The sequence below is a fragment of the Rana temporaria genome, chromosome 13, assembly GCF_905171775.1.
Source record: "Rana temporaria chromosome 13, aRanTem1.1, whole genome shotgun sequence".
NCBI lineage: Eukaryota > Metazoa > Chordata > Amphibia > Anura > Ranidae > Rana > Rana temporaria.
The window spans coordinates 114,419,025-114,434,945 of NC_053501.1; positions in this window are offsets into that span (position 1 = coordinate 114,419,025).

Below are 15,921 nucleotides of genomic sequence, written 5' to 3' on the forward strand. Positions count from 1 at the left end.
GTACGGTGAAAACGGCCCAACGGACCGGTTTCACAGTACATGTTTGCTCGTTAGTACCTGGCCTTACTGTAGGTGGGATGGGCTCTGTGTCACATGACACTCATCTCCGCTCCAAGTACACAGAGCCAAGACCCCTACAGCGCCACCTAGTGGTTAACCCCTTCACTGCCAGTGTCATTTTCACAGTAATCAGTGCATTTTTATAGCACTGTTCGCTGTGAAAATGACAACGGTCCATAAATGTGTCAAAAGTATCCGATGTGTCCACCATATTTTAGCAGTCACAAAATAAGTCAGAATAATTAATAAAAATGCCATAAGTCTATCCCCTATTTTGTAGACGCTATAACTTTTGCGCAAACCAGTCAATAAACGCTTATTGCGATTTTCTTTTTACGAAAAATATGTAGATGAATACGTATCGGCCTAAACTGAGGAAAAAATTTGCTTTAAAAAAAAGTGGGGATATTTATTATAGCAAAATGTACAAAATATTGCTTTTTTTTTTCAAAATTGTCGCTCTATTTTTGTTTATAGCGCCAAAAATAAAAACCGCAGAGGTGATCAAATACCACCAAAAGAAAGCTCTATTTGTGGGGAAAAAAGGACGTAAATTTTGTTTGGGAGCCACATCGCACGACCGCGCAATTGTCAGTTAAAGCGACGCAGTGCCGAATCGCAAAAAGTGGTCCGGGGCTTAAAGGGGTTGTAAAGGTTTGTTTCTTATTTTCCATATAGGTTCCATCAGAGGCTCTTTACCGAGATTGTGTAGCGGTGTGTCATACTGACACTCCACACCACCGATCGCCGCAATGCACGTCCCCACGGGCGCGCGGCGGCTGTTATCCTGCAGGACGTCCATAGACATCCAGTCAGGATAACGAAACCACTTCCCGGACGTCAATTTGCTATTGACTGGGCGGGAAGTGGTTAAAGGAAACTATTTAGAAAATAAAAAACAAACCTTTACAACCCCTTTAAGTGGTTTAAAAAATAATATTAAATTCACTTTTTATTTTCAGTTAAAAAACTTGCATTTACGACTTTTTTTGAGGAGCCTGGAAAGCATTGCAATAGTGATCAGCAGATTGCGGGTGCAATGCAAGGCTCTTGCAGACTGTCAGTGTGTCTGTCTGCTCATACCTCTTATACGCAGGCAGTTAGTTAGTTCATCGATGACTACAAGCCTTCAGCTGCAAAAAGTGTTGGGACCTGTAGTTCATTCATTCACAGAACTCTGTGAATGAATGACGTGGCCATGTGGGTGGAGCCCCGCACAAACCGGTCTTTCCAAATATTGACAGTGGGTGCAGGGAGAAGTTCCCCAGACTGCTGTCACAATAAAGGGGGGAGTGGCTGCAAGAGCGGAAACATGTTCCCAAAGGTCAATTTATTCGTTAAAGAGCAATTTGTGTGGGATTTCACCTTCCTTTGGATCTGCTAAGGTTACTAAAGATACAGTTTTAAATAGGACTTTAATTTACCTTTTACAGAGATAAAGGAGACATCTGAGAACTCATTCACATTAGAACGATCATAAAGGTATAATTGTTGAGTACATTTGTAGAGTCCAGACTGACTCCTCCTTATATTAGGAATATGGAATGTGGAGTCAGATTCTGATGATTTTATCTCCTGATCATCCTTGTAGAATTTTGTGTTTATTGCATGAAAATCTTTTATATGATGACATCTCAGAGTCAGGGGGTCTCCTTCATAGATGGCAGATGAGGGTCTCTGCAGGATGACATAATCTGAAATGTAATAAAATGATACTTTATGTTGTTCTATTCACACCCAACAATCTGTAATGATGGAGATGAGATGAGATCACTCACTTCTGGTAACATTTAGGAAGACGGGATCACTGATATCACCACCGATGGTCTCACACTGGTAATTTCCTCTGTCCCGAATCACTGAAGATTCAATGCTATGACGTCTCTTTTGCTCTCCTGGTATTGGTCTCTTATCTTTGTACCACTGATAGATCCGGGGCTCCTCAGTAGACGGCACATCACATGTTAGAGTCACATTGTCATCGTATAATATATTCCCCCAGTTGGGTGTGAAGGTCACCACAGGTTTGATGGCCCCTCCTATAGAAGAAAAGAGATCACACAGAACACATAGAGAGCATAGTTAATGTGATAGAGATAATTGTTGAAAAGGGAATATTTGTAGTCCTGGGCACTGAAATGTTCCCAACATGTTGGCAGATCTGTGTTTTTACACAGCACGTCTTCTGGTTACTGCAAGTGATGACCAAATCAGTCCAATTACCTGAAGCAATCAAGCTCCATTAAAAAAAAATCATAATAAGAATATTTTTTTGTATCCATTGGCGAGGGACTAGACCAGGGGTGGCCAACCAGTGGCCCGCGGAGCCCTCTGATGTGGCCCGTGACCTCCTGCTCTGGAATGGCGGGTTAGCAAGCCCAGATCGCAGGTTGCCGACCCGCCATACCGCAGCATCAGTGACAATTGAAGCTGGTGATAGAGGAAGAAAGCGGCTGCGGAGCAGAGCCTCATAAGCCGATGCGTCCTCTACAGCGCCGGATTTTGCCACAGGCGGAGTCTATGGCAAAGATCAGCTAAGACGCAGGGTAGACACAGGTGCACTACGCTGCACCCGCGGTGTGGGTAAACCGCAGCACATCAGTGTGAGAGCAGTCTTATGCCTTATTCTAACTTGCTTCTGAGCATGCACAGTTTTTTCACATCATTAAAGCCTACACACGACCGTTTTTTACAACGTGAAACACGACGCGAAAAAATAGAGCATGTTCTAAATTTTTAATGCCCATTTTTCACGTTATGAAAAATGCTCTGGAGCCCACACACGATCGTTCTTACTGTCATTTAAAAAAATGTCGTGTGTACGCGGCATTAGGCCCTTTTCACACGATTAACCCAACCAAATGGGACCCTCAATTCACCGCTATAGAGCGACAGATGTCCGTTCACGCCCACCTACATCCAATCTGAAAAAAAACAGAAGGGAATTCGTCCCCTTTCATCTGGGCGGATGAGAGGGCCTATAGAGTAGCAGTGGAAAGGGAGTCACCGCTCCAGGTGGATCTTTAGCAGACAATTGAAGGAACCTCCCAGGAGTCCAAGGTGCTGGCAATGCACTAGGCAAACATGGAAAACATGGAAATCGATGGACAGCCGCACTCCGGATAAACTTGAGAAAGTTGTCTTTATTGATAAAAGTAAGACATGTACATCCAAAGATACAGTCACATAAGGGGACAGCCGACGCATTTCGCCATGACTAAGCACTAACTGTGTGCGAAACACGTCGGGTGTCCCCTTATGTGACTGTATCTTTGGATGTACATGTCTTACTTTTATCAATAAAGACAACTTTCTCAAGTTTATCCGGAGTGCGGCTATAGAGTAGCCGTGACCTGTCATCTGCCCGCTCCACTCATTGTGGCCCGCGACTTGTTACCAAGTTGCTTATGTAGCCCTCGCTCTTCAAAAGGTTGGGTACCCCTGGATTAGACCCTCTGTAAATTTTTTCTAACTATCTGAGTTTGCAATCAAGACCTTTAAAAACTTGGGATTCAGAACATGCAGGAAATGCTGGGAGTTGTAGGATGCCCGAGCTTTAGTCCAGAGAGCTTACAACCGAATACAAAAAAAACAAAGATTATTGAAGGACACACCTATAGACACTAGGCTCTAGAGCTTGCAATCAAGACCTTTAAATCTGGGGTTCCAGGCAATGGAGGGAATGCTGGGAGTTATAGTTCTATGGCAGGATGCCCAAGCTTTAGCCTTCAGAGCTTGCAATATAGACCTTTAAATATTGGGGTCCAGGCAATGGAGGGAATGCTGGGAGTTATAGTTCTATGGCAGGATGCCCAAGCTTTAGCCCCCAGAGCTTACAATCTAGACCTTTAAAATTTGGAAACCAGAACATGCAGAGAATGCTGGGAGCTGAAGTTTCATGGCAGGATGCCCAAGCTTTAGTCCACAGAGCTTACAATCGAATACAGAAAACCACAGATTATTGAAGGACACACCTACAGACAGTAGGCTCTAGGGTGACTCACCCTCTTTCTCCAGGCAACCAATGTCACAGAAAAGGTGAACAGAGAAGCCAAACATCACATGTGAAATGGAGTCACAGATCTAGCAGAAACCTGCAGCAAGGAGCATGATTTGCCGGTGAACCATCGATTATGGAGTCAATCTGCAAGCTCTAGGGCAGTGGTCGGGACCCCCTCGGGGGTCAAATGATGATTTGCCAGGGGTCATTGGGCTGTTCCTGAAGTCTGCACCGCTCTCCCAACCTTTTTGCGGCTGCCCATTCACTTCACGGCATGGCTGGGGGGCAGAGACTAGAGGTCAGCTGACTGGTGAGGAATGTAAAGTGGGAGGGGCTGGAGGAGACCCTATCTCTTGATTTCGGCATAGGTGTCACTGCTGGACAACACCACAAAGTCGGAGACACAATGAAGCCAGAGACACAGTGAGTAACACTACCTGTGAATATAGTTGCCATTAAAAGCCCCCACTACAGTTTTCAGATCAGCAGATGACATTGATCGAGAGTACCTAAGTTGGCTGATCCCACCCCCACCAGCACTGCCACTCATCCCAACTCCCCGCCAGCACTGCCATTCATCCCATTTACCCCCACCAAGGAGTAAGGGAAGAAATAAAAATAGAGAATACATCGAAGGGAGAGGAAAAGAGGGTGAGGAACAAAAAAAAAGGGAGATAAAGAATGGGAGAAAGAACAAGAAAGGCAGCTAGAGAGAGGGATGGGAAAAAAATAAAAAATTAGGATAGAGAGAGATTGAAGGAAAAGAAAGGAGAACAAAGAGAAAGAGTGGTACATCCCAAAATGTACCATAAGGGGTTTTAATACTGTACGAGTGGAAGGGACTCAGGGAGTGCTAAATGTTAGGGGGGGTTAGGGGTTATGGGCACAAATTACTTGTCTTGCCTTGGGTGCTAACCACCCATGCTCCAAAAATTATTTTACTGTTAGGGGTCCCCACAACTTGTGAAATTTTATCAGTGGGTCACGGCACTAGAAGGTTGAGAACCAGTGCTCTAGGGCCTAGTGTCTATAGGAAGAAACCTGGAAGCCGATTGGTTAGTGTGCAGAGCTGCACCAGATTCTGTGTGCCCCGGTTTTGGTAAAATTTCCCCTGTGTATCTTTATAGCAATGTAAGGCTGTGTTAACAATTGTCTTCTGATTGTACAAAAAGCTGCACATCCTCAGCTCAGATCTATTCTCATCTGTTTCTCAGGTCAGGTTGGCATGATGGCTGAACCTGGAAGATTACCAGGTGAAGATGTCAGCTGCAGGGATGGAGGACCAAGAGAGATCATGGACCTCGTATTGATGGAGGGGCTGCCATGGCAGTTTGCCTATCATATGCTGTGCCTACACCACCCAGGTGTATCTATGTAGCAATGATGGGCTAGATTCATATAGACTTACGACGGGCGTATCAGTAGATACGCCGTCGTAAGTCCGAATCCGCGCCGTCGCATCTTTAAGCGTATGCTCAAACTGAGATACGCTTAAATGTTGCTAAGATACGACCGGCGTAAGTCTCCTACGCCATCGTATCTTAGTTGCATATTTACGCTGGGCGCTAGGGGCGTGTACGTCGATGTACGCCGAGAATATGTAAATGACGTCGATACGCCTATTTTACGAACGTACGCTCGCCCGTCGCATGTAAGATACGCCGTTTACGTAAGGCGTTTTCAGGCATAAAGATAAACCACCAAAAATATGGCGCAGCCAATGCTAAGTATGGACATCAGACAGCCGTCGAATTTCACGTCGTTTACGTTGTTTGTGTAAGTCGATTCAGAATGGGGCTGGGCGTAGGTTACGTTCACGTCAAAAGCAAGGAGTGTTTGCGACGTGATACTGAGCATGTTCTCGCATGCGCCGTACGATCGGCGCTTCATTTACATGTATGGTAATGAATCGTGAATTCATTACCATACAACACGCCCCTACCTGCCTATTTTGAATTAGGCGGGGGTTACGCCGGGCCATTTGCGCTACGCCGCATAACTTAGGAGGCAAGTGCTTTGGGAATACAGTACTTGCCTCACTATCTTACGTCGGCCTAGTGCAAATGGGATGCGCTACGCCGACCTAAAGATAGGTGGCTGTACATGAATCTACCTAGATATGTTTTCATCAAACAGTACTAGACCTGCTTTGCCCTGCAGAAGCTGTTTCTCCAAAATACTCAAATTTATTGATTGTCAGAAAAAAGCTTTTTTTTTTTTCACTTGTCTTTGACTGAACACAGATACACTTGCATTACATGCCAAAAGACCTAAATTCAGAAACACAAGCCACAGGAAGACAAAAGCAAAAAAAGAAAAAAAACGGCACAAATATGGAATACAATGTCCATAGATAAAAAAAAAGGTCCATATGAAGAGAAGCTCACCGTCGTGGCGGCTCAGTCTGGGAGTAAAAAGCAGCTCTGTGAGGCCTCGTACACACGACAGAGTTTCTCGGCAGAATTCAGCGAGAAACTCGGTCAGAGCTGGATTCTGCCGAGAAACTCTGTCGTCTGTACACTTTTGGCCCGATGGAGCCGCCGAGGAACTCGTCGAGAAAATAGAGAACATGTTCTCTATTTTCTCGTTGTTCTATGGGAGAAGGCGGCCCGCCGAGCTCCTCGCGGCTTCATCCCTGAACTCGACGAGGAACTCGACGTGTTTGGCACGTCGAGTTCCTCTGTCGTGTGTACGAGGCCTGAGGGTACAAGGAGGGAGAGACAAAAAGAGCAAAATCTCAAGCATGTAGCGTTGTATAAAAGGGTCCTTGCCATTACTAAACCCGGGCTACATTCGTCTGGGGTTGGAGGGCTGCGGTCCAAGCTGTCAGAAGCGCCAGAGGCTCTCAGGGCTTCCTGGATGCATGGAACACAGAGCCCGGTGGATGTGATGTAAATACAGGGTAATGCCTTTGCGGAGCATGTGCTCCTTCTTCAGACCTGAGACCGGGTTTAGTCATGGCAAGGACCCTTTTATACAGAGCTACATGCTTGAGATTTTACTCTTTTTGTGAGTGATATTCTTTTAACTTTATTAAAGTAATTTTATTGCTACACTTAGTTGTCACAAGCCACAGAAAGGCTTCTAAACATTTGAGCTAAAGCCCTCAGGTATGGACCTTGACATTGACTAGTGGCACCACAGTTTTCTGACAACACCAACAGGCAGGGTCGTCTTCATAGCATCATGGACCCCTGGGAAAAGTGATGCTCTGGGGCCCCCTACAATGGTGACAGTGCAGGTAAACAGAAATCAAGTAGGTAGGAGGTAGGGGATATCTAGGGTGTAAAGGGGTCAAGGTGCTGGAGGGATAACTGGGATGTGGAAGGGCAGCCCGGGCTCAAGGATCAGCTGCTTTGGGGAAAGGGCAGGAATGCAGGGGCCCCCCATGCAGCTGGGGCCCCTGGGTAGTGCCCAGGTGTGCCCTCTCATTAAGACAGCCCTGCCAACAGGCCCATATACAACACCAACAGGCCCATATGAGCCTCAGTGAGATGTCCTTACAAATACATAAACATTCCATCAACTTTGAGCTTTGGAAATTTCAGATGAACTTTAGTCTGATCCAAATTCAAATCAAAGCACTATGGCCTTTCCCACAAAGTGATACATTCAAATAAACATTTAGTGCCGGTTCACACTACAGCAACATAAAAGTCAGCATGACTTTGCAAGGCAACTTGAGGCAACTTCAAGGAAACTTCAAGGAAACTTTGAGGCAACTTCTAAGGCAATTTCGAGGCAACTTCAAGGCAACTTTAAGGAAACTTTAAGGAGACTTAGAGGCAACTTCAATGCCACTTCGAGGCACGTTCAAGTTGCCTCCGGGACAGGGCAACTTTGCCAGTGGCCAATCAAACAATAATCAGCTATGTGGGAGGGAGGGGTTTGCCTGAGAAAAAAATTTCTCTTCCTGTAAAGTTGCTTCAGTTAAGACACTGATCCGACTTTGGAGGCGACTTCCATTGAAATCAATGGGTACAAGTCGCCTAGAAGTCGCCTTGAAGTAGTACAGGAACCTTTTTCTGAAGTCGGAGCGACTTCAGTAGTGTGCATTAAGACGGCTCTCATTCACTTTAATGTAATTTCTCATGTCGGGCGACACAAGTCGGATCCCAAGTCGCGTTAGTGTGAACGGGCACTATAGCTCAGTAGTGTGCAAAATGTAGCGAACCTGCAAAATTTTAACCCACACTGTGTTTGTATAGCCTCTTACAGCTGCATTAATGACCTAAACGCCTTTGTCAGAAAACTTTAGGATCACATTTGTATATTATTGTTGCATTAATGGCATATTATCCAGTAAAAGCTCTGTACTCACCACTAGTTTTTGCCACGTGCAAAGCTGAAAAGCCAAAATGCACTTGTTAGAAACTATCATGTACATGTCATTAAAACATATCATTTTTTTTTATGAGAAGAATTTTGTTAGGGTCCCAATTGTCTTAGGTCACCATAAGGTTAGAACCCGTTGCTCCCACTTAGGTGAAAGCAGACATGGAAAAACTAAGTCTATGGCTTTGGGAGGCTGCGTAGAGCAACCAGATTTTATGTTGATACTCCCCCATTGTGTAACAATCAACTGCCCTTATATGTATTCTCAAAAGTCCTCTTACACAGTGATTAGACATGTTAATTAATCCATCAAATCCTTCCTTGCATCCATTATAACCCTTTATCAAGCTTCTTCTATTATGCTTTATGCAACCTCCAGCCAATCCAACACCATCATTGTCATCATTGACTTTGGCAATTACTGTAAAATGAAACTCTTCTGAAAATCACATTTGCAGTTCTGACTTATCTATAATAAACAGGAACCTTCCGGCGTGTGTGACAAGACCACGAACAGAGCTTACAATTCATACTTATAAAAAAGCACTAGTTAGGAAATTCTCTGCCCAGATGCTCCTCTCTGTGATGTGTTATCCACCAGCAATGAGAGGATTATGCTAAACAACTGTGACATTACCTATGGAACAAGACGGCTTGTACTTAGACAGCTTCCTTAGTGAATATGATGGAAGAAGGAGAAGAGAGGTCATCACACTTTATCCACAGCAGATGCAAATATAATGGGTGTGCTTTAGATAGAGCCTCAGAAAGGTTCATAGTAATGAGTTGTTTTGTGTGTTTCATAAGATCTCAAAGAAACGACACTCAACAGAAATGCAGATAATTAAAAAAATAAAAAAACTTTCTACTTACACAGGAACGCGACGGCGAGGAAGACTGACATGGTAGCCGGGACCTTGAAGCTGTGACTGTGTCTCTAAGAAGCAGAAGTTATGAACATCTTCTCACTTCCTGAGTTTTATTTATAGACGTTTCTACAGAATTTATTCTGATGTTGCAAGATTGTAGAAAGAGGAATAATCTGTGATAGCCTATCAGATCTCAGATCAGTGTAGCTGTCATGAAGGCCACGTACCTGAGGTGAGACCGAAGTAGTGGGGAGGCCTCCCTTGCACCTCGGGTGCTTGAAGCCTCTGGAGATGGAGACAGAGACTTGGTGGACACCAAGTTGCACGGGTGCCAGGGGTGCGGACAGGGCTGCTGATAGAAATTGCGGGGCCCTGTACAGACTACTTTACAGGTTCCCCCAAAGTAAATAATATATTTCACTAAAAATACAATAAAATCATTATTAGCAGACACGAATACAACATAACTCACAGGACTCCTGCTAAATCAAAAAGATAAAACTAAGTTAATAAATAAAAATGAAGATGAGATGAAAAAATATACAGGCTGGGCACAGGGAGGGGGAATTAGTGAGGGACTACTGTCTCTTTCCCAGCAAATAAAAGCTGGAAGCAGGGAGAGGGGGAGAGACCAACTTTCAGCTGCTGGAGGAAGAGTTCTGCAATTGTCGCCCATCACTAATCCCTCTTTCTGTGTGGCCCCCCTGTGTGCTTGGGCCCCCTACAAGAGGACCGGTGGTCCCCCTCTATCAGCAGCCCTGGGTGTGGAGCACCGTGCAAGCCTTAGTCCAAGATCCGAGCCGAGATCAAGTCCACTCTGGCAACGAAGTACAGAAGGGTTAATCAGAAGAAGAATGGTCGAGATCCAAGCCGGGGTCGGTTCCAATCTGGCAGCTGACTACAAAAGGGGCAAAGATGTAGAATGGTCAAGGTACAAATCCAAAGTCAAATGGCAAGCAGCAATTAAGAGTAATCAAATAAGTTTCCAGGTCACAACGAGTTCAGACAGATCACACAGTAGCACAGGAACAAGGGGGAAGATAATCCAGCAATTTGGCAGTGTCTGTGCTGGGCTTATATAGGGAAGTTTGAGGTCACTTCTTGTGCGCTTCCTGGATATTTTCCTTAATTTTCTCCATCAGGTTGAGGTAACTTCCTGTGCACCTCCTGAGTATTTTCCTTCATTTTTTCCATCAGGTTGAGGTCACTTCCTATGGACCTCCTGGGTATTTTCCTGCCTTTTTCCATCAGGTTGAGGTCACTTCCTGTGCACCTCCTGGGTATTTTCCTGCCTTTTTCCATCAGGTTGAGGTCACTTCCTGTGCACCTCCTGGGTATTTTCCTGCCTTTTTCCATCGGGTTGAGGTCACTTCCTGTGTGCCTCCTATGCATTTTCCTCCCTTTTTCCATCAGGTCTTCTGCGCAGGTGCAGGTTGGCGCACTGAGGCGTCTTTGGCGCATGTTCAGTTGGCACGGATTTCCTCCTGCGGCAACACGCCATTGGTGCATGCGTAGTAAGCCCTGGACTCTTACAGTAGCCAGTTCTGATAAAAGTGCCTTATTGGGTATGAAAGCCTAAACAAAACATTACGTTTTATGGTGGACACTGCCGGCTTTGTATCTTGGGTTGCTAATCTTTTTTTTTGAAAATTTCTGTTTATTGAAAGTTTTAGACATAACAAAACATACATTTCTAGGCACAACACCAAGCTTACCTAATGGCCAACATGACCAGATACATAAAAACCATGCCATCACAGATAGCAGATAGAACAACAGAACACCCTCCCTCCCACCCCCCTTGGGTTGCTAATCTAGCTAAAATATACAATGTTGAGGAAACTTGCTTGAAGTCTTAGTTTTAGCTATCAGTGATGCATGCAAGGATCACCGCCCCAAGCATCGACTGCTGCAAATCCAATCAAGTACTAGTCCATGGTAGACATCTGCATGACGAAAAAATGAGCTTAGTATTGTTTAGATTCGTTAATCTAGTTATTCAGTTTAGTTAAATTTGGTTGATTCAATTCATATTCGGGATTCGTATTTGGAATTTGTTTAGTCTTTTTTCAAATTGTCTTCAAATTTATCGATTTTTTTCAATTCGAAACATTCAAATTACTAAATTGTGAATCAATCGAAACTAAAATGTTATTCTTTTTTCGATTTTCAAATGCGGCAAAGTGAACAAACAAAATAAAAATCTCCACCAAATGATTACAATGACTCTTTAAATCACCATTGGCTTATTAAAAAACAGCCTTATTTGGAAATGGTACTCTAATAATTGGGAGGAGGAGACGCTTTGACGTGCTGCGTCTAGGTCCCGAAGGACGGGCGTTTGTAGTAGCCGGCCGGCTCGAATCTTTTATATGCTGATTTTATCTGTTCCCATGTAAGTGCATCTACCTTATTAAATCTTTTTACCTATGGTACGTCACTATGTGGAATCTTTCTTTTTTATGGTGATATATTCGGTCTTGCTCCGTGAGAGAATCGATTGATTGGATTTAACCCTAAAGGCCCTGGCTGGGTTTGGCCACAAGCTCTTTATCACTTATTTCTGGTAAGAGTCCCCTTTAATTGGTGATTCTTTTCGGTGGAGGTTTTCCCTTGGTGTGCCTATGTTCATTTGTCTACGGTGCATCACTATTTGCTTATACATTTATTTACATGCTTCTTGGATTTCGGAACTATCTACCCAATTTGGAGGAATAATATCTGGATTTCCATTAAAGACCCTAGCTGGGGGATTTCAGCTGCAAGCCCTGTTTGCTTGCCCTTCTGGTAAGCGCATAGATATCTATTCAATTACTACACCGGTGGAGGATTTCTATTTTTGTTTAGTCACGGGCACAATTTCATCCAACAATTTTTTTTTTTTTTTTCACTAAAAATTGAACTTTTCACTATATACCATATTATGTATGATGTTTTGTATACCCATGGACACTATTTTTTTCAATCATATTGATTTATTACACTCATTCACTGTTAGCGCAACTTATCCGTTTTGTTTTTGATCCTTATTGTGTGTATATCACAATTTTTGTTGCAGCTTTTTTCACTTTTGTTGTGTATTTAGCTAGTTTAGCGCAGTATCAAAATTTTCTCTATTTTACTCTAATAATACACGCAGTCTTTGATTTCAGAAGTATGTTTACAGTTCAAATTCAAATGGAATTCGATGTAAAATTAAATTCGAAATTCAATTAGAATTTCGGAAGGTCGGAAAAATTGAGTTTAGTTATTCGGAGAATTCGGTAAACTTAGTTTATACTGTAATTTTGGTATTCGGCTATATCTAAATCACAGAATAACGAAAAATTCAACCGAATATTAATTTGGAAGAAAACAAACCGTGCATGCCTCCTCTCCTCGGGACAAAAAACAGTTCCATCTAAGGCACAGGTGTCAAACACAAGGCCCGAGAGCCAAATCTGGCCCTCCAGGCCATTTCATGTGGCCCTCGCACCTCTCCTGCAGCTGTATTAGAGTTCCAGCCCTCCACTGGTACTCCTCCAGACCCTTACTTTCTGATTTCAAACAATGCATCCATCTTCTTCCCAGCAGCAGCATAAGGAAAGGGGGTACACTGTGATGTAAGGTAGAGTAGGCGACTCAACTTCTGTTGGTGGGGTGGCTCTTGACATTTAATGTAAAGGGGAGGGGATGTGCTGGACATCTAATCTTACAGATACAACCGGCCCTTTTGAGGACAATCATAATGCTGATGCGGGCCCACAATGAAATTGAGTTTGACACCCCTGATCTAAGGTTTCAATCAGACAAAGCAAGCCTTAAAGCAGGAAGCTGCTGCTGTGATATCTCTTTAGATGATTAGAGCTTTGGTAATCTGTTATAAATGTTTATACTCTGACAGAAAAGGTAAAGTCGCAGTCTAATAACGTCACTTGGCTCAGTAGATTCTTATTCAGATCTCTATGGCTAAGCTTGTCAGGGTGACACATGTCAGAGGGGGCCATCTCTTGTAATTGTCAATATAAAATGGTAATTGTAAATGGTAATTATAAAAAGAACTATTAAGTATAAACAAAACATAATATAAAATGCTTTTAATCTTTTCAAAGTAAAGTACAAATAATCATTAAAAAAATTCAAGATTTCACTTTTCATTTTTAATCTTCACTTAAACTCTTTATGCTCCAGCCCTAACTTCCATCTTGGTCCAGAGACGGTGGTTCTTTTTGGGCACAATGACACTCACATCATTCTTCCCACATCCTCTAAGCCTGGCCTGTGGTTTACACAGCACCTCGGGGGCGGGATATCAAGCAGGCTAAGTTCACAGTATTCCAGGAATGAGCAGCGCTCACATGTCATAGCTTGACTGCTGTTCAGTCCTGGAAGAATGCTCACCCCCTTTTGCTTCCAGAGGAAGAACTGGTGTTATCACCAGGTAGAAGACTGCAGGAAAAAGGTATGTGTAGGGTTCCATTTTCAATGAAAAACATATGGAGGGAGGGGCTTCAAGGGAAGGTAGGTGGCTGCAGGGTCCTAAATTCTGTAGGTTTGCTTTAACTCTTCAGTGAAACTGTACTTTAGCTGTTCTGGTCTGAAGCTTGACTTGGTCTTCACCTACCTTTTACACCTGGCTTACTTTGGAGCCCCCTGACAGCGCTGTCCTCCTCTGATCACATGTCAGGATGGAGGGAGCTCAGGTTGTCCTACAGTAGAAATCCCTGTGCTCTCTTCTGATTGGTTATCCCTAACCATTCCAATAAGAAGAATCCAACAACCACCACATAGAAGCCATGGAAAAGACCGTACGTATGTAACTTTTATTTGCCATCTTCCAATAAGAAAACTTTTAACATCAAACTCTTCTTCTTGAACCTTCTTTTGTGAAGGGGGTCGAAATAAATTACAAACATGTTTTATAAAATAAAATCATTTATTTAAAGCCAAAACAAAACGTGTAACAGTTATAAATCTCTTAATTCACAGATTGCTTAAGTAAGGTGAATAGGGCTGATGATAGAAATCGCAGGGCCCCATACAGACTACCCGAAAGGGCCGCCCAAGAAAATATTAAAGCTACATTTTACTAAAAATACAATAAAATCATTATTAAAAAAATAGAATCATTAGACACAAAACTGAGCTAATAAATAAAAGGATGAGATGAATAAAATATACAGGCTGGGCAGTTGGAGCTCCGGGATCAGAGAGACAGAGGGAGGGGCTCCGGGATCAGAGAGACAGAGGGAGGAGCTCCAGGATCAGACAGACAGATGGAGGAGCTCTGGGATCAGAGAGACAGAGGGAGGAGCTTCGAGATCCGAGAGACAGAGGGAGGAGCTCCGGGATCAGAGAGACAGAGGAAGGAGCTCCAGGATCAGAGAGACAGAGAGAGGAGCTCCGGGATCAGAGAGACAGAGGCAAGAGCTCCGGGATCAGAGAGACAGAGGGCGGAGCTCTGGGATCAGAGAGACAGAGGGTGGAGCTCCGGGATCAGAGAGACAGAGAGAGGAGCTCCGGGATCAGAGAGACAGAGGGAGGAGCTCCTGGATCAGCGAGACAGAAGGAGGAGGTCTGGGTTCAGAGAGACAGAAAGAGGAGCTCAAGGATCAGAGAGACAGAGGCAGGAGCTCCGGGATCAGAGAGACAGAGGGAGGAGCTCCGGGATCAGAGAGACAGAGGGAGGAGCGCTGGGATCAGAGAGACAGAGAGATGAGCTCCAGGATCAGAGAGACAGAGGGAGGAGCTCCGGGATCAGAGAGGCAGGAGCTCCGGAATCAGAGAGACAGAGGGAGGAGCTCCAGGATCAGAAAGACAGAGGGAGGAGCTGCAGGATCAGAGAGACAGAGGCAGGAGCTCCGGGATCAGAGAGACAGAGGGAGAGAAACAAAGTTACAGAGATAACAAACTCAGGAGTGGAGCTAACATTAGAGCCAGCACAAGGAGGGGAATTAGTGATGGAGGACTGTCTCTTTCTCAGCATATAAAAGCTGGCAGCAGGGAGAGGGGGAGAGACCAGCTTTCAGCTGCTGGAGGATAAGTTCTGCAATTGTCGTCCATCACTATTCTCCCTCCCTGTTTGGGCTCTGCTGTGTGGGCTCCGCTGTGTGTTCGGGCCCCCTACAAGAGGACCGGTGGCCCACCCCTATTAGCGGCCCTGAAGATAAATGCTCCATTTACTGATAAAACAGTCAACTCCGGACAAAACTTTTTTCATGTAGGATTAGAACCTCTGTCCAGTTTTCATTGTTATATGTGTCCCAGCTGGGGAGATTCATCCTTACTTTCTGTCCCCTGATGGGTGTCAGCCAGCAGAGCAAGTGAGGGAAAATTTCCCCAACTGGGATTGAAGGATAGGTCACCAGTACAAAAGGCTCTCCAAAAAGGGTCAAAAGTTTATTTTTTTTATCCCATCACGACAAAATAGTGACATTTCAGGGCCACACAAGACCCCTTCATTAGGGAAGTGACATTTCCCCAACTCGGACACAGAGAACATCTAGAAGGTTCTAATCTTTCTTCACTCCATCAAATCCAATTATTTTGACTGTTGACTTTAATAATAGCTTTGAATTGATTTTCGGGATATGCTGACCACATAAGAACTTTTTTTTAACATCCTGGACAGTGAAGACGCTCCAACCGGTTTGGGTCTCCTATACACGCTCAGATATC